The following is an 18,975-nucleotide window of genomic DNA, read 5'->3' on the forward strand; positions in this document are numbered from 1 at the left end:
GGTGCAAAATGATCGAGAAGCGCACATCTTCTTTGATGCCAACTCCAACCAGTTTATGATTATAATTAGGTGCAGACCAATGGTTCTGAGTCTTGGCTGCACACTGGAATCACCCAGGGATCTCTGACATATATTGATAACTGGCTCCCACCCCCCAGACATTCTGATTTAGTGGACTGGGTGCAGCCTGAGCATGGAGACTTTTAAAATTCCCCAGAAGATTCTAACGTATAGCTAAGGTTAAGAACTGCTGATATAGGGATTTCCCTGATGGTCCAGTGGTTAAGATCCCATGCTTCCAGTACAGGGGATGATTCCTGATTGGAAAACTAAGATCCCACCAGCCCCACATGGTGATCAAAAATTAATAAACAAAAGTGTGTGCTCAATTTACTTAAAAAAAAAAAAGAACAGCTGGTATAGACCAATGTCTTACAATGTGGCTGCACATGAAAATCACTGGGGATTTTTAAAACCACTTTTTCTCCAGGGTCCTGCCTCAAAACCTATCAAATCATAATCCGTACGAGTGGGGCCCAGATGACAGCATAGATCCTTTATGACACCCCCCCCCCAGATGATCGTGTAGCCAGGATAGAGACACAATGTGCACAGGTCTAGCTCTCACTCAAAACAGTATCATGGGGCATGCTCAAAACTGCAATCTGATTTTCGGTTTGTAGATGATCTTTGTCCTAGAAGTGTACAAATCACATCTGTTGGGTTTTTATAGAATACATCTCAAGGCACTTTCCAATTTTAAAACCAATACATGAGTGCAAAATATGAATAATTTAAGTATCAATTTCATGCACATAGTAGATCCTCGATAAGTATTCATGGAATGAACTAATCAGTCAATCAATGCAGTCCTAGTTCCAGGGCTGCCCGAAATACTTCTATATCCCCCCCTAGACTGTGCACTCCCTGAGGGCAGGCCTGGGACCCCCAACCTCTAAGCAAGGGCATCTGATGAATGAAGCCGTGAATCTGCACACAAAGCTAAAGCGTCCTAAACGTTTGTGGTTGTCTCTCTTTTTTCCAGGTGTGCAATGAATTTCCAGATGAATAGGGAATGCAAATATGCCATTTTTGTTGAAAGAATGATGATGTCACAATTTAATTATGGAAAAATTATTGGTTATTATGCTTTTTGGAGGCCTGGGGAGAAGTCCAGATGTGGCTTTTTGATTTATCAAGAAGCTAAAGGCTTACAGCCCAGACGTGCATGGACTCAGGTCAGGTGTCCAGCACTGATCCATGCCCTGTCCCGCACAACACAAGGGCCCAGCGTTTCCTCAGCAGCCCTCGCTGGGGACCCGGTCTCTGTTCCACGGCCGGCGGAGGGTGGATGGTGGAACCACGGCCCGTGCAGCTCCCCTGGCTTATGACCTCAGCTGATTTGCCTCCTTAATTGTAGGAATCTTCCCTCCCCAGAGCCTCCCACCAGCATGGAGCTGCAGCCCTATACAGAGCAAGGGCTCTCAGTCAGACATCCAGGCGTTCCAGCACCTGGACTAGGGCAAGTCACTGAGCCTCTCTGAGCTCCAGTGCCCCCACCTGTAAGATGACATCGATGCAGTACCCACCCTACAGGTCACTGTGAGATGAAGACGGAATGATGCCCGCAGAGCCTGCCCACCAGGCCTGGCGTGGAAAAGGGATGAGGATGTGACAGGTGATAGCACAGAGGTTGAGCCCTTAGATCCCAGGGCTGCCTCTCAGTCACTGTGCCACTTGGAGCAAGTCGCTCACCTTGGTAAGACTCAGTTTTTGCATCTGTAAAATGGGACGAATAGCAGAACATCATAAGATCACTGAGATGTGCTAGTGCCTTGAAGGACAAGTCGTGGTCACTGGTTTGAACAGAACACTCAGTATTCATTGCCAAAATTATTTCCACTTCTTAGCATTATGATGATTAATAAGTGCCATTTATTATAATAATAAAGAGTTGACTTTTCTCCCAGCAAGGATATGGTCATGGTTTGTGTGCTGACAGCACCCCAGAGATTTACAAACACCTCTCCCCTACCCACACTGGCCCCCCTGAAACTCTAATGTCACTGTTTTCTAATCAGGGTAAAGCATTTGCTTCAAACGAGAAGGGCAGAGATAGGAGTTTCTTGTCACAGGCCTGCATCCACCCTCAAGCCATCTGCCGCCACCAAGGCTGGAGGAAGGAAAAATTCAGGTCCTCAGGTGGGATGACAGACCCTTTTCCCACTTACAACCTCAGCCAGCTCGGCAACCAAACATCTCATTGCCGCAACTCCGGCGGGTGGTGAGGGTCCATGTGCAGCCTTCCTCTGGAACCATCCCAGCCCCCGCCTTCTCATTCTGTACCCCAAAAGCAACATGTGGGTCAGGTGGGAACATGTGCCCAGGACAAAGTTTAGGTCAGGGTGACACAGACCAGACCAGCTCCAGCCCTGGCTGGACACAAGGCTCCTTCCCAAGTGCACACACGAATCCTGCTACAGACAAGAGAGAGGAAGACAAAACAATCTTTGGCAAAGTGTGACACCCTCAGGACTTCCCTGGAGGTCCTGTGGTTAGGACCCTGCGCTTCCACTGCAGGGCCATGGATTCGATCCCTGGTCAGAGAGCTCAGATCCCACAAGCCCCACTAGTGGTTTAGTCACTAAGTCATGTCCGACTCTTGTGACCCTACGGACTGTAGCCTGCAAGGCTCCTCTGTCCATGGGATTTTCCAGGCCAGGATATTGGAGAGGGCTTCCATTTCCTTCTCCAGGGGATCTTCCAGACCCAGGGATCAAACCTGGGTCTCCTGCGATGCAGGCAGATTCTTTACCAACTGAGCCACCAGGGAAGTCTTTATCAGAAGCCCTATGGTGTGGCCAAAAAAAAGTGTGACATCCTCCAGCAACCCATGTGCACCCAGGTGGCAATGTCCTTGAACAAAGGCCAGAGGGCCCCCTTCTCTCAGTCTATTGTGTGATAAAGGCAGGAGCAGCCTTTATCTGCAGTCAGGACCATGGGGCAGTGCAGCTGTTCCGCAAATCATGACTTTCCTCAAGCAACCAAGACCAGCCTCCCTGGGCCCCAGGCGTCCCAGAGTGCACAGCCCAGGAGGATCACGGGAAAGAGAAAGGTTGGCAGCATGACTCTGACAGCCTGGCTCCGTGAGGTCTCTGATGACTTTGCCTCTCCATGCCTGTGAGATGCTGATAGGTAAGTAATGCTGAATACCTAAGCCCGTGCAAACTCTAGAGTGCCGGCAGGAGCTAGCGATCATTACCAACCTTCCCGCTGGCCCTGGGGGAGGCCCAGGTGAAGACGGTAAACTTGAATTTGGGCTCCTGGGAGCAGTAACTCAGAGAGGCTCTCCAAAACTGTGAAATGTCTGCAGTATCTCCTGTTTGATCTTCAGAGTTCATGCAGACTCTATGTTTAATTCATAATATTTTAGTTTGTTTTAATCAAGTGGGGTTTGAAATTCCCAACCCAATCTGCAAGGTGGTGGGGTTGCCACCTTGTAGATTCATGTACCTGGTAAATCGGTGCTGCAGAAAATTGTGACTGGGGAGGTGAACCCCCCAACCCCACCACCGTGCTGCCAGCAAAGGCTGCTCAGCCAAAAGAGGTGACATCCCGGGGACCTCCCAGCAGGCCCATTTGGGGGTCCCCTCCCTCCCACCCCAGTGCCCTGAGGAGTCAGGGGCTGCCTCTGGCAGGTAATCCCCACGGCCCTACCCTGGCTGCAGGCAGGAGAGACTGAATGGCTTCTAACCTAGATTAACCTGGAAACTTGGCCTCTTGGCCAAGCCTGAGGGAAACAACTTTGTGAGGGTCCTCCGGGCACAGGGTCAGGAGATCATCAATTCCAGCTAGTAGGGACTTCCCTGGTGGCCCGGTGGCTAAGACTCTGTATTCCCAATGCAGGGTCTCTGGGTTCGATCCCTGGTTGGGGAGCTAGATCCCACATGCCACAGCTGAGACCTATTGAGGCCAAATAAATAAAGAAATATAACTTCATCTCGCATTCTCCAGAAAAGGAAGCCAGTTCACTGGGTCTGTGTCATTTTTTGCTCCCCTTGTGGATGATCCCATTCAGTCTAAGCCCCTGTTAAGTCCCCCACCCTGGCTGGGAGCCCTGGGTGGGGCTGGTCTCATGGGAGGTTATAGGAAAGGGGGGAGGCTGTTTTCACCTTGTGGGAAGGGCTCCCCAGTCCTCGTAGCCCGCGCTCCAGGTCCCAGGTCCCAAATGTACCGTAAGAGCTGCTCTGGCCCCTGATGGTGCTGGCTGTGGGGTGAAGGTGCCGGCTGGGCTGTTGGGAGAGGTCCGAGAAGGCAAGGTCACCCTGAATGCCCTCTTCCCCCAGAGGCTACAACATCTCCTATCTTTCCAGAGTTTAGATTCAGGAGCCAGACAAGCTGCGTTCAGATCCCAGCATTTGGCCCTGGACTTGGTCCCTGGGTCTCTGTCTGGGAGGAGCTCTGGGGAAATCATCAGCCCCTTGGATTGGACCCCAGTCGCCCTCACCCAATGAGCACCTTAGAGAGCTGTGGGCAACCTCTTGCCACCAGAGGGTCTTCACAGGGAGGGGAGGATCCCGTGCCCCCTCCTAGAGCTGCTGCCGGGGCTCCCTCCTAGCATTGGAGAATCCTAACGAGACAGCCATGTGCACCCTTGTGAATGATGGGGCCAGCCCACCTCTTGCAAGGAGCCCAGGCCACAGACACGGGGCCCTGGGAAGGAAGCACCTTTTGCCTCCACAAGGCAAGAGCTGATCCCAGGTGTGGCCTGCCAAGACGCCAGAGTTGGTAGGATTCCGATGAAGATGAATGAGCTTCTCTTCAGCTCCATAATGTTAGTCTATCACCATCATCCTCTTCATCACCACCACCAGCAGCATCACTGCAGATCCAGCGTACGGACTCCATCAGAGACCAGCCTCTACTCCTGGCTCAGCCCTGAACAACTCTGGGATCCTGCTGGGGCTTCCATGTCCTCAGTCCTCTTTTCCTCTCCCAGGGCTGTCTTCATAATTGTGGGGCCCCTTGTTCAAAAACCAGAGGAAAAACGTCATTCTATTTACTAAAATACAAATTTTCCTCCTACGTCTCACATATATCTCTCTGTCTCTCTCTCAACTTGTCATGATGTTTTTTATTTGCTTTATAATGTTGTTCTAAGTACAGAATAATTAAAATCTTTAAATTATCAACATGAATATTACCATTCATCATTATACTGTGCAATGCCAGTTTTAAATGCAAATGTAAGAATGCGTATGTGAGATCGCTGAAATTGCACACTTAGTTATTTTGTACTTTGCACGTGCCTAGGTAGCTGTGTCCTTAACAGAACAGTGGGGACGCTGCACAAAACTCAAGCGGTTTCGTTTCAGTCCTTGACATTCTCCTCACACTCTGTCCTGGGCCTTACTGCTGAGTAAGCAAGGACAGAAAGAAAAGGGTCTGCGGTTGTCCTGTCTCTCCTTCCCTGCTGTGTCATCACCTTCACAGAAGTGCTGGACTAACATAGGGACTTCATAACCTGGGTAATGCCGACTACCAACTGGCACTTGCCATCTACCTCTGCAAGGACTAAATCAGGTGTGGCTGCAGCTGCTGACCTTCAACCCCTGCTAAAAAGAGTTCAGGGTGGAAAGCAGAAATGAGGCTCTCTGTGCTCTAGGAAAACTAGCAGCAGGTCTTTAGAGATTTAGATGTTTTCAGGAGCTGATTTTATGAGCCCAATTCTTGTATCCCCTCACATCTAGAAAAGCACTAAAATTCTTCATGGTGATGACTGCTTCTCGTGACTAGCAGAAACCTCCTGCCAAAAAAAAAAAAAATGCTTGATTGCATGGACTCGCCCTTCTCTAAAATCACACATATACTGACCTTCCCCTTCCCTTTTGGAGCAGTTTCTCAGAGCTATCAGAGATGCTGTCTCGCAGGCTATGGACTTTGTTTTGCCCCAAATAAAATCTGATTCACAACTATTATGTTGTGCTTTCTTTTTAAGTCGACAGTGAGAAAGGATAAGACAGGGTCGCTTGGTCTCTCGTGTTCCTGCCTGCCAAGACATTCTGGTTTGAACAGAGAGTGTGGCCTCGTGGGGGTGTCAGCGCCCTTGCTCACCCAGTCCACACGTGCTTGCTCATGGGGCTTGAAGAAGGCCATCTGCAAGTGGGGAGCCATGAAGGACGACGCGAATCCCGCACAGGTGTGCTCTGCTCATGTGCGTGCTCCCTGGTCCCAGCAGATTTCATTTACAAAATATAAGTTCAAAGACAATAGAATTCAAGTTTCAAGATGGCAGCCAAAGAGCAGCAAGCCAAGCAGAGGCCCGTCTGAGCCTGCCTCTGCTGCACAACCGGCAGAAGTCACCTGGGCTGGCCTGCCTGGGGGCCGGAGGAGGACCACGTGCACGGGAGGTGGTGGAAATGCGATGCCAACAGAGACACCACAGCCCACATGGGGCTGCCAGGCCCCCCGGAGAGAGGGGCAGGCGGGGACCCTGAGTGCAGCCAGCGTCCAGGCGGACCGGCCAGGAGTGAACCGCAGGAAACTGATTTTGATTCTGGATGAGCTTAAGTGACATGAGATTCATCTTCTTCCAGAGTCTAAACTGGTTTTAGTCCCCGGCCGGCTCAGTGTCGCGCCACGTTTCTCCAGCGACGGCCATTGGGCTTTAAATCAAACGTCGCTGTTCCCAGCCTGACTGCATATGCTCCAAGGTCAAAGCCAGTTTGCTCTCCGAGTCTGTGCCGACAGAAGGCGGGTTTCACTGCATGTGCTCAGACCACCGGCCCTCCTCCCCTGCAGATCTTGGAACCAGCATCCGGCGGGGGATGTCTTTGGTGACAGCTCTTCTGCTCAGCTGCTCTATCCTTGGTCACTCGTTTCCTCTGAATGAGCCAGTCCCCTCCCATCAGAGCTCAGCTAAGGAGCGAGAACACAACAGAGAACCTTTTCCTGTGTCTGCTGAATCGGCAGGTATTCTCATGTAGGAAGCAACTTCATACTCTTTTCTATCCTGGAAGCAGACAGGCCCTGTGGGCACAGGGGCTGCGCTCAGATGGCACAGCATGGGAGTCTAGGCTGTGCCAAGGATCCAACCAGCTCAACAGGCAGGACAGAAGGGGCACCAGACAGAGATCCAGAGGTCCCAGGTCCTCCCCCCAGAGCTTCGGAGTCATCCATCCACGACGGATGCGGCCAGCTACCCAAACTCAGGCACGTTTCCTCAACTGAAACTGGGAGCAACAAGGACTACACAGACACCTCACAGCCTCATGGCCCCCAGGGCAAGGGTGTGTCCTGATCCCACTTCCTGTGGATGTACTTGAGGCTTAGAAAAGTGAAGTGACAAAAATGTTACTGTCTCAGCTTTCCACAGGAGGAAATTGAGGCTCAGAGAGGTTAAGCCAGCTGAGATCACCTCCACCTCTGGGGAACGCCCAAGTCCACATCCAGCTGGACTAAGTGCCAGGAACCCATGAACTCACCCGTGCCACAGGGCATCGTGACCTTTACTGCAAAAGAGCAGCTGGGTGGCTGTCACTCGCGCCAGACACAGAGGGTGTCTCACCAGCCACGGTCATGCAAAAAACAGCAACGTGAGGTGAGAAGTCCTGTCCACCTGCAGTGCCCCTGGTGCCCAGCCAGACTGAGACAGCAGAGCCTTTCAGCCCGTGTGATGGAGGGAGGGAAGAAGGATGGAATGAAGGAAAGAAGAAACAAGCAGATGCTACACACTCGGGGCTCCTCCTCCTTCTCCTCCAGCCCCAGAGCGGCCAGAGCTCAGACCCTGCCCCTCCTTACCCTATCTCTGCAGGGTGGCTCTCCTCTGTGCCCCCAGCTGGGACACTGGTACCCAGGCCTGCATTTCTGCCCTCCCTCCAGCCACACTTCACCTCAGCCTCCTCCATGCATCCAGGAGGTGTTCTCCCCTCTGCCCTGCTCAGCTCTCCCCCATCACACACACACACACACACACACACACACACACACACACACACACCTCTCTGCTTCTATTTTGGCCTCTCTGCCAACTTGATACTTTCTTTTCCGGCAGGTTTTGCCCATCCTCCCATCCCAGACTCTCTCAAGCCTCACATCCTTCTCTCTCATGATGCTGTAGTCTGAGCTTCAGGATCACAAGCATCCTAATCCCAGCTCAGGCCTTCCCCTGCCCCAGCTCCGTGCACAATGATGGCGCATCCTTCCTACATCAGAGGGTGGTGGGGTGTATGCGTAAGGGCCTGGCTATTGGGGCCCCACAGGCCTATTTTGAACCTATTCATACTAATTTAAAACCAATCTGGGGCTTCCCGGGTGGCTCAGTGGTAAAGAATCTGCTTGCCAATGCAGGAGACGTGGGTTCAATCTCTGTGTCGGGAAGATTCCCCTGGAGGAGGAAATGGCAGCCCACTCCACTGTTCTTGCCTGGGAAATCCCACGGACAGAGGAGCCTGGCGGGCTACAGTCAACTGGGTCACAAAAGAGTCAGACACGACTTAGAAAGTGCTACCGCTGCTGCTGCTGTTAAGTCACTTCAGTCGTGTCCGACTCTGTGCGACCCGATAGATGGCAGCCCACCAGGCTCTGCCATCCCTGGGATTCTCCAGGCAAGAACACTGGAGTGGGTTGCCATTTGCTTCTCCAATGCATGAAAGTGAAAAGTGAAAGGAAGTCGCTCAGTTGTGTCTGACTCTCAGCAATTGGAGATCAAAAAGTGTCCTTCAACTTAAGATTCCTGGGGGAGAAGGGTGGAGGGAAGGGATAGTTAGGGAGCTTGGAATTGACATGTACACACTGCTATATTTAAAATGGTTAACCAACAAGGACCTACTGTATAGCATAGGAAACTCTGCTCAATATTATATAACAACCTAAATGAGAAAATAATTCAAAAAAAGTTTCAGTTCAACTCAGTCGCTCATTCGTGTCCAACTCTTTGCGACCCCATGAATCGCAGCACGCCAGGACTCCCGGTCCATCACCAACTCCCGGAGTTCACCCAAACTCATGTGCATCGAGTCGGTGATGCCATCCAGCCATCTCATCCTCTGTCATCCCCTTCTCCTCCTGCCTCCAATCTCTCCCAGCATCAGGGTCTTTTTCAAAGAGTCAACTCTTCGCATGAGGTGGCCAAAGTATTGGAGTTTCAGCATCAGCATCAGTCCTTCCAAATGAACACCCAGGACTGGTCTCCTTTAGAATGGACTGGTTGGATCTCCTTGCAGTCCAAGGGACTCTCAAGAGTCTTCTCCAACACCACAATTCAAAAGCATCAATTCTTCGGCACTCAGCTTTCTTCACAGTCCAACTCTCACATCCATACATGACCACTGGAAAAATCATAGCCTTGACTAGACGGACCTTTGTTGGCAAAGTAATATCTCTGCTTTTGAATATGCTGTCTAGGTTGGTCATAACTTTCCTTCCAAGGAGTAAGCGTCTTTTAACTTCATGGCTGCAAGATACATGTATATGTCTAACTGGAATCACTTTGCTGTATACCTGAAACTAACGCAACCTTGTTAATCAATTATGGTCTGTGTGTGTATTAGTCACTCAGTCATGTCCAACTCTTTGTGACCCCACAGACTGTAGCCCACCAGGCTCCTCTGTCCATGGGATTCTCCAGGCAAGAATACTAGAGTGGATTGCCATAACCTTCTTCAGAGGATCTTCCCAACCCAGGGACTGAACCCTGGTCTCTTGCACTGCAGGCAGATTCTTTACCGTTTGAGCTACAGGGAAGTCCTATATACTCCAATATAAAATAAAAGGTTAAAAAAAGAGTTCTTAGAAATGTCATTGCTAGAACAATTCCATAGGAGAAAACTTGATGTTCAGAAAATCCCTCAGAATGCATATCAACAAGATAGAGGACAACATAAAGGAAAAAAAATACAAGACATCTAAGATCAGCCTAAAAACTCCCATTAAGAATTCTAGGAAAAAATAAAAGGTGAAAAAATAAAAATTAAAAAAATATACAAATTATGCAAAGGCCAGAATAACATCCCCAAGCACTGAAGGAGCATATACATCTTTAGGTCAATGGAATACACCAGGTACCAAGAAGAATGAAAGAGAAAAGACCCACCCCCAGACACATTCTGAAAACGGAACTCCAGGAGGAAGGAAAAGATTCTAAAAGCTTTCAGACAAGAAAAACAGATTATTCTGCAAAGGAATTATGATCACATTAATATGTGACTTCTAATCAGCAATATTGGAAGCTAGAAGACAAGAGAGTGATAACCCAGAGTCTTTTTAAATAAAATTTAATAGGAAAAATGTTCTAAATTTATAATTCTACCTTTTAAAAACTAATTAGTGTAGGGACAACATAAATGTTTGGGGATATTAAAAAATACTTAGAAAACTTGGGAAGTTTTCCAAGCGTTCTTTTTGGAAATTCTCCTGAGAAAATTTTGATATTCTCCTGAGAAAATGAGCAAATAAAAAAGTAATTCAAATAGGAATTTTTTAAGACAGGAATTCTACAACAGAGTAGACTTAGCTTTGCATGTGAAGCTCTTCAAAATTCCAATCACGCAGGATGGCTTACACAGTAATTAAAAGTTTAGCTTATTATATTCCAATGAAACAACTTTAAACTCACTCCTTTGCCCACCCATACACCGTCTAGATAACATCTTCCAGGTTTAAAACCAGCCACCAATCTTCACTCATCTAAACAGAACTGGCTCTCTCCCTGGAATATTCTTCTTTGCACCCCCAGGTCTTCCATAGCTTTCTAAAAATATATAATTTTTAATCCAGTGATTTCTTAGTATTTCCTCAAGAGAGATATTCTTTTACCATCCTCTACATCCTGATAAAGGTAAGACTCAAATGTCATTCATTTTTAATTCCAAGCTGTATTGATATTCATGTACCTGAAAGTGACACTCTCACTGTTTCCATGTTGACTTTGTTAGGAAAATTGTACAAATAGTAATTTGATGCAAATTTTATTTCAGTATCATATGAGTCCTCAGACAGAAATATCAATTAATTCTAATAATGTTTCTGCTTTTGGCGTTCAAATCATGGACCCAGAATAAAGCTTCTTTATTGATTGAGCATCATCTGAGACTATTAGGGATATTGTACAATGGACACTGAAGCTTAATGGTACTTGTTTTGCAATGATAATGTAAATATAGGTTTTGGTGGAACACAGTGTCATGGTAAAAAATCCTTACTAAATTAAGAAAATATGAAGCAGAAATTTAGTTGAAATTATTGACAGTGCACATATAATTTATATTGGATCCCCAAAAGCTGGCGCTCTACCAATTTAAGTAAAAGCTGCCATTGCCAACATTTTGTGACAACACTGATGAAAGGTTTAAAAAAAAAAGCTTTGGCCTAGCTTACCGTGCTTTCTCTCCACTGCCTGCCCTCTATCAGATTTCAGAATAGTTGAAGCTTTTGAAGTCAATCTAAGTGCCCAATTACAACATCGAACTTTTTTGTAAAGGAATCCTCCAAACTTTGGGTACATGTGGTTTAAAACATTTAGAAAACCTTGATTACTTAACACCTGGATTTTTTGTTTCTGAAGCTCTGAAAGAATTATATTAATCAAAAACAAAGCTTGCAAATAAAAGGGCACTGGAATTTATCCCTAAAAATTAAGGGGAGGATGGGAACTCATTAATTAACAAGAGCTCAATATTGAAATTCTATAAGAGTACTTCAGAATATCTTGACTTGTAAGAAAAATCTTCTGATGGAGCTTCTCTTTTTAATTAGAAGAAATTACATTCTGTCCCAGAAGGTCAGGAGATTGAAAAAGCCTACTATTTTGCAGTATCTAAATTTAATGAAGTGTCCAAAAGAATCACAATTTGTTTGATGAGTTTTATCTTGTAAAAATATTTGTTGAAGAAAGCTAGTCTGGAAAGAGGTTAAAAAGACAGTACCTGGTCAAATATTTAAGCTGAAAGAGTTTCACACTTTAATGCTAAAAAGTAGCACTGAGAACATCCTTCATTTTCCCTGAGCCAACCAGGTACCCCAGCACCTATAGAGAAAATACATTCTCTCCTAAGAGTATTATCTGTTCTGTTCTGTTCTTTTCAGTCACAAAGTCATGGCTGACTCTTCTGTGACTCCATGGACAGTACTGGAGTGGATTGCCATTTCCTTCTCCAGGGGATCCTCCAGACCCAGGGATCAAACCCGAGTCTCCTGCATTAACAGGCGTGTTCTTTACCATCTGAGCCACAAGAGAAGCCCTAAGAATCTTCTAGTCTACAGCAAAGAATAGATTGTAGGTGTCCGTCATTTCAGATTTACTAACTACGAAGTGTTTCTTTAAAGAAGACTTGTGGGAAATTTTGTGAAAAAGAAATAATTTAAATGACGAGACTAGGTTAGGGGAAAAAATTGAATACCACTGAAATTATGTTAGAGACAGACCTGGCTTACAAAGCACATTAAAGTACACTATTCTGCTTTTTTAGTCTATTCAGATAGTCAATATAAAGAACTGGTTTTTTAATTTTACTCTATTGTACATGAATACATGTTACTTTTGTTGTAGAAAGAATGTCATGATTGAAAATAGTTTTTAATAGAACCATTTATAATACCAATACAATTAAATCAGTCAGTCAAGAAATAAATATCTTCAAAATATAAAAAAAATTAATTATTTTAGAATCTCCTTTCACCCTCAAAAGTGACTTGGCGTGACCAAAAAATACAGTCACTCTAGTCATGAAGGATGATGAGACATATCAGTTGTCCGTTGCTGTGTAACAAATTATCACAAACCTAGCAATTTGAAACAGCCAAGGGTTATTGTCCTGGGGGCTCAGTGGTAAAGAATCTGCCCACCAATGCAAAAAACGCAAGTTTGGTCCCTGGGTTGGGAAGACCCCCTGAAGAAGGAAATGACAACCGACTCCTGTTTTCTTGCCTGGGAAATCCCATGGACAGGAGAGCCTGGCAGGCTACAGTCCATGGGGTCGAAAAAGAGTCGGGCATGACTGAGCGACTGGGCACACACACAGGGCCTGTTAGGACAAAATGTGTGTGGAAGGAAAGCAGATGGTGATTCTTGAAAAATTCAAATTGGGTTTCCCTGGTGGCTCAGTGATAAAGAATCTGCCTGCCAATGCAGGAGACTTGGGTTCCACCCCTGGGTTTGGAAGATCCCCTGGAAAAAGAAACGGTAACCAACTCCAGTATTCTTGCCTGGGAAATTCTATGGACAGAGGAGCCTAGTAAGCTATAGTCCATGGGGTTGCAAAAGAGTCAGACATGACTTAGCAACTAAACAGCCAGAGACAGGACATGGCTCAAGAATTCAGATGTGGCTCAGCTGTCCACCTCCGGGTCAGGGTCTTCCCTGGGGCAGCACTAAAGCCGCCAGTCTAACCTGCAGGTAAATCTCAAGGCTCGACCGAGTCTGGGAAATCCTCTTTCACGCCCAGTCATGTGGCTGTCAGCAGGCTTCCGGAGACGTGCCTCCAGACTCGTGGTGTGGTTGCGGGCCTGTATTAACGCAGGCTGCTGTAACAAGCATCACAGGCTGGCAGTGTACACAGCAGTTCTGGAGGTCGGGAGTCCTGGATCAAGGTGGTTGATTAGCAGGGTTGTTTTCTCCTCAGGCCTGTCTCTTTGGCTTGTACACGGCTGCCTTCTCCCAAGTCCTCACACGGTCCTCCCTCTGTGCTATCAGTTCAGTCGCTCAGTCACGTCCGACTCTTTGCGACCCCACGGGCTGCTGCACGCCAGGCCTCCCTGTCCTTCACCAGCTCCCGGAGTTTACTCAAGTTCATGTAATCGCGTCGGTGATGCCATCCAGCCATCTCATTCGCTGTCATTCCCTTCTCCTCCTGCCTGCAATCTTTCCCAGCATCAGGGTCTTTTCCAATGAGTCAGCTCTTTGCATCAGGTGGCCAAAGTATTGGAGTTTCAGCATCAGCATCAGTCCTTCCAATGAATATTCAGGACTGATCTCCTTTAGGATAGACTGGCTGGATCTCCTTGCCGTCCAAGGGACTCTCAAGAGTCTTCTCCAATACCACAGTTCAAAAGCATCAATTCTTCAGGACTAACCTTTCTTTATAGTTCAACTCTCACATCCATACATGACCACTGGAAAAACCATAGCTTTGACTAGACGGACCTTTGTTGGCAAAGTAACATCTCTGCTTTTTAATATGTTGTCTAGGTTGATCGTAACTTTCCTTCCAAGGAGCAAGCATCTTTTAATTTCATGGCTGCAGTCACCACACCATCCCTCTGTGAGCCTGGGTCCTAATCTCCTCTTCTTATAAGAATACCTCATAATGAATCGGGACTCACCCCAAGGGCCTTGTGTTAACCTAATTACCTCTCTAAAGACTCTGTTTCCAAATACAGTCACATTCTGAGGTCCTGAGGGTTAGGACAATACACATGCATCCTCACATATACACACCACCACCCACGTGCATGGACACACAATACACAAGTCACATATATTGCACACATGGTCATACACACACACCCACCACCCTCACTCACATCCACACTCACATCTCACTACACATGCATTCACATATGCTCGCTCTCTCTCTCTCTTTCACACACACACATACCACGCAGCACCCCCAACACGCTCCCAGACCTGGCATAAGGCTGGTGCTCAGTCAGGGTTGGCCGCATTGATGAAACATTAGATTGGGGGAAATTGTGGTAGGGGATCTTTTTTTCCAAGTAATCTTTCCAGCTGTTCAACATCAGCTCCTGAGGAATTTGCTGTGTGCAGGCAGAGCCCTAACCTCACGCTTCTCAGAATTAGATAAAGATCATTTCTCTTTCCTGCAATTGCATCTGAACTGATCACACTCTGGTGCATCTTTTCACGAACTATGACTCTTTAAATCAGGCTGAGTCTAAATCTTATAATACTTTATTTACTCGAGCACTTGGGCAAGAAGGAAGCATAAAAGATTCTCTCCAAGCAAATCACCTCTCCACATTTGGGGGTCCTTGAAAGGAAAGAGGAAAGTATTGGGAAGACTCCATGGTCCAACATCCACCAGCCTATGTGCTTCAGCTTCAACCCCTTCTCCAAACAGAGCCCTGAGAATGGCACAACCTAGGTGTAAAAGCATGGCTGAATTGGTTCAACTATATTTTCTGAAGAATAACCCCCAAACATGCATTATTTTGTGATAAATCAAAGGTGATTTTTTTTAAGGAGGAAAGAAACAATCCTGTTGACACATTTGTTGTTCAGTCGCTTAGTCGTGTCAGACTCTGCGACCCCATGGACTGCAGCATGCCAGGCTTCCCTATCCTTCACCATCTCCCAGAGTTTGCTCAAACTCTTGTCCATTGAGTTAGTGATGCCATCATTCAGCCATCGCATCCTCTGTCATCCCCTTCTCTGCCTGCCCTCAATCTTCCCCAGCATGAGGGTCTTTTCTAATGAGCCGGCTCTTCACATCAGGTGTCCAAAGTATTGGATGCAAAGAATTTAGCACTATGCCTGGCAAGAAGAAAGGACTCTTATTAGTTCAGTTTAGTTGCTCAGTCATATCCAATTCTTTGCGACCCCATGGACTGCAGCATGCCAGGCCTCCCTGTCCATCACCAACTCCCAGAGTTTACTCAAACTCATGTCCACTGAGTCAGTGAGGCCATCCAACCATCTCATCCTCTGTCGTCCCCTTCTCGTCCTGCCTTCAATCTTTCCCAGCAACAGGGTCTTTTCCAATGAGTCAGTTATTTGCATCAGGTGGCCAAAGTATTGGAATTTCAGCTTCAGCATCAGTCCTTCCAATGAATATTCAGGACTGATTTCCTTTAGGATGGACTGGTTGGACTCTCCTTGAGAGTCTCCAAGGGACTCTCAAGAGTCTTCTCCAAATGTTATTTTTTGGTTGTTTAGTTGTAAAGAACCCACAAGGATGGAGTCTGCTTCCTGAGAAATTCTGTATCCCTGATAATTTGATGCTCCTCCCTGGACCCCTCAGAACGCTGCTCTGAGACCATCTTCATAGGCAAAAAGCTCCAGCGGGAGACAATTCCCATGAAAGAGGTAGGCTTTCCCTGTACTTCCTTCAGCCATCACCTCAGGACACAAGGAATCCCAAGGAAAACGCAGCAACACCAAGAACACACAGTCCTGGCTTAATATCTGCTTCCCAACAGTTGTCTGGTTGTGTTTCCTTTACGACAAGATCCCCCAAGCCTGCTATTTCCTTTTAGAATGCTATTCTTTATTTGATTTCTAAATTATTCTTCATGTGTTGCCTTTTACCTTGAGCCATTTTCAACCCCCAGTGAAATCTTGGCACCCAAAGCGGCTCTCAGAACTAAATTAATTATAAAAGCATATTAATGTCATCTGTATAGCAATGAAATTAATTTATTCAATAGATCCAAGAGGAAGTCATCAATTATGCCCAGTGACTGAGGCATTTTGTGTGACAGCACTTACAGTTCTTACAAATTTTAATAATTCCTCCAGCAAGAATTGCCATAAATATCATGTGCTGCATAGCCTTGATTTATGAATTAAGTGGACCTTTTAGATGCTGCCTGCGTGTGAAGTTGCTGCAGTGGTGTCTGACTCTTTGCGACCCTATGGACTATAGCCCACCAGGCCTCTCTGTCTATGGGATTCTCCAGACAGGAATACTGGAGTGGGTTGCCATGCCCTCCTCCAGGGGATCTTCCCGACCCAGGGATTGAACCTGTGTCTTGCACCTCCTGCATTGGCAGTCCGGTTCTTTACCCCTAGTGCCAGCTGGGAAGCCCCTTTTAGATGCTACTAGTGTTCAAATCATAGAAGGCAACAGCAACCTACTCCAGTACTCTTGCCTGGCAAATCCCATGGACAGAGGAGCCTGGTAGGCTGCAGTCCATGGGGTCGCTAGGAGTCGGACACAACTGAGCAAGTTCGCTTTCACTTTTCACTTTCCTGCATCAGAGAAGGAAATGGCAACCCACTCCAGTGTTCTTGCCTGGAGAATCCCAAGGACGGGGAAGCCTGGTGGGCTACCGTCTCTGGGGTCGCACAGAGTCGGACACAACTGAAGCGACTTAGCAGCAGCAGAAGTGTTCAAATACTGTACACTTTATTCTTACCAAGTGTGTGTTCTGGGGTGGGAGGTGGGGTTATCTGTCAATGAAAAATAAGAATCTCTGTTCTCTTAGGGATGACTCTGCCTCTCAGGATGTGAAAACATTCAATAGAGTCTACCCTGTGACATATACAAATTCCTTAAACGTGCTTCCAACCTTCCCAGGTTAAATTCCCAAGACACCTTATAAACTCTCTACAATGGAATGCAGGATCTCCACCCTTATGTCAAGATCTGAATACACCTAAGGGTCCCAAGTGGCCCAGTCTCAGAACAAGTAAGGAGTCAAAGAAGCACAGCGTGGTCCTCACGTGCGCTTCTCAAAGGCTACTTGAGAAGATCCAGCTCACTAGCCAGAGCAATTCTTAGCAGACTCCTCCTTCCACCTCGTTCTTCTAAATCACCCACAAGACCCGCAGCTAACCCAAAATCCTCTCTCACTGCTTCCTAAAACGCCTAAGGAAAAGATGTGTGCATGCTCAGTCCCTTCAGTTGTATCTGACTCTTTGTGACCCCGTGGACTGTAGCCCACCAGGCTCCTTTGTCCATGGGATTCTCCAGGCAACAGTATGGAGTGGGTTGCCATGCTCACCTCCTGGGGATCTTCCCAACCCAGGGATCAAACCCAGGTCTCTTGTGTCTTCTGCATCGCAGGCAGATTCTTAACCACTGAGCCACTGGGGAAGCCCCTTGGAAAAGATGGTTGACATAAATCTGGCAAATAATTTGTATCTAGGCTCTATCAGAAATGCCCACAGAGCAATAAGGAAAAGACAGACAGCCCAGCAAAACAAAGGGCAACGTGGTAGCACAGGCAACTCACACAAGAGAAGCCCAAATAGTCAGGAGGCACGTGAGAAGGGGCCCAGCTTCAGGAGCCCTCAGGGATAACCACACTGAAATTAAAACCAAACACACCCCCCTAGAATGACTGCAGTGAAAAAGCCAGAAAATGCCAAGCACTGGCAAGGATGCAGAGCAACTGGAACTTTCACACACTGCTGGTTGGAGTGTAAATTGGTACCATTTGGATCACCTCTTGGCCGTATACATCACGCTGGGCATATGCATTCTCTATGACCCAGAAATTCTGCTCCTAGGTAAATACCCAACCTAAATGAGTCCATATGTTCACCAAAAGTCAGGTTCTAAAATATTCATAGCAGCTGTATTTATAATAGCCCCAAACTGAAAATTTCAAAATGGCCATTAACAGGAGAATGGACCTTTTGCTGTTGCTTAGTCACTAAGTCGTGTCTGACTCTGTGACCCCGTGGACCGTAGCCCATCAGCTCCTCTGTCCATGGGATATCCCCTGGAGTGGGTTGGCACTTCCTTTTAAAGGGGATCTTCCCCACCCAGGGATCAAACCTGCGTCTCCTGCACTGGCAGGCAGATTCTTCAACGCTGAGCTACCAGGGTAGCCCAGGAAATGGAAAAGGGTTGCCCAATAAAATACAGGACACCCAGTGAAATTTGAATTTCAGATAAACAACAGATAATATTCTAGCAGACGTTTGTCTCATTCAGCAATATTACCCAAAATGCACTACTGCTGTGCGTGGATGGTGCCACAGACATGATGATAAACGAAAGAAGCCAGAGAGGATCCAGATGGGATGTGTCCATCTATACGGTGTCCAAAACCAGGTAAACTCACCCCTGATGCTAGCAGTCAGGACCCAGGGGGATGGGCAGCTCCTGGATGGGGACAAGAGGGATGTCTGGGGACCCTGGATGCTCTGTCTCTTGATCTGGGTGCTGCTTGCACAGATGCGTCCACTTTGGGATGATCCATCAGATGGCACGCTTACAACGTGTGCCCTCCTGGAAGCATGAGACACACTCACAGCAAAGGGTGTGTGTTGTTTCCTGGAGGTTCAAG

This window comes from Oryx dammah, unplaced genomic scaffold (assembly GCF_014754425.2).
Source record: "Oryx dammah isolate SB20612 unplaced genomic scaffold, SCBI_Odam_1.1 HiC_scaffold_14, whole genome shotgun sequence".
In the NCBI taxonomy this organism is placed as follows: domain Eukaryota; kingdom Metazoa; phylum Chordata; class Mammalia; order Artiodactyla; family Bovidae; genus Oryx; species Oryx dammah.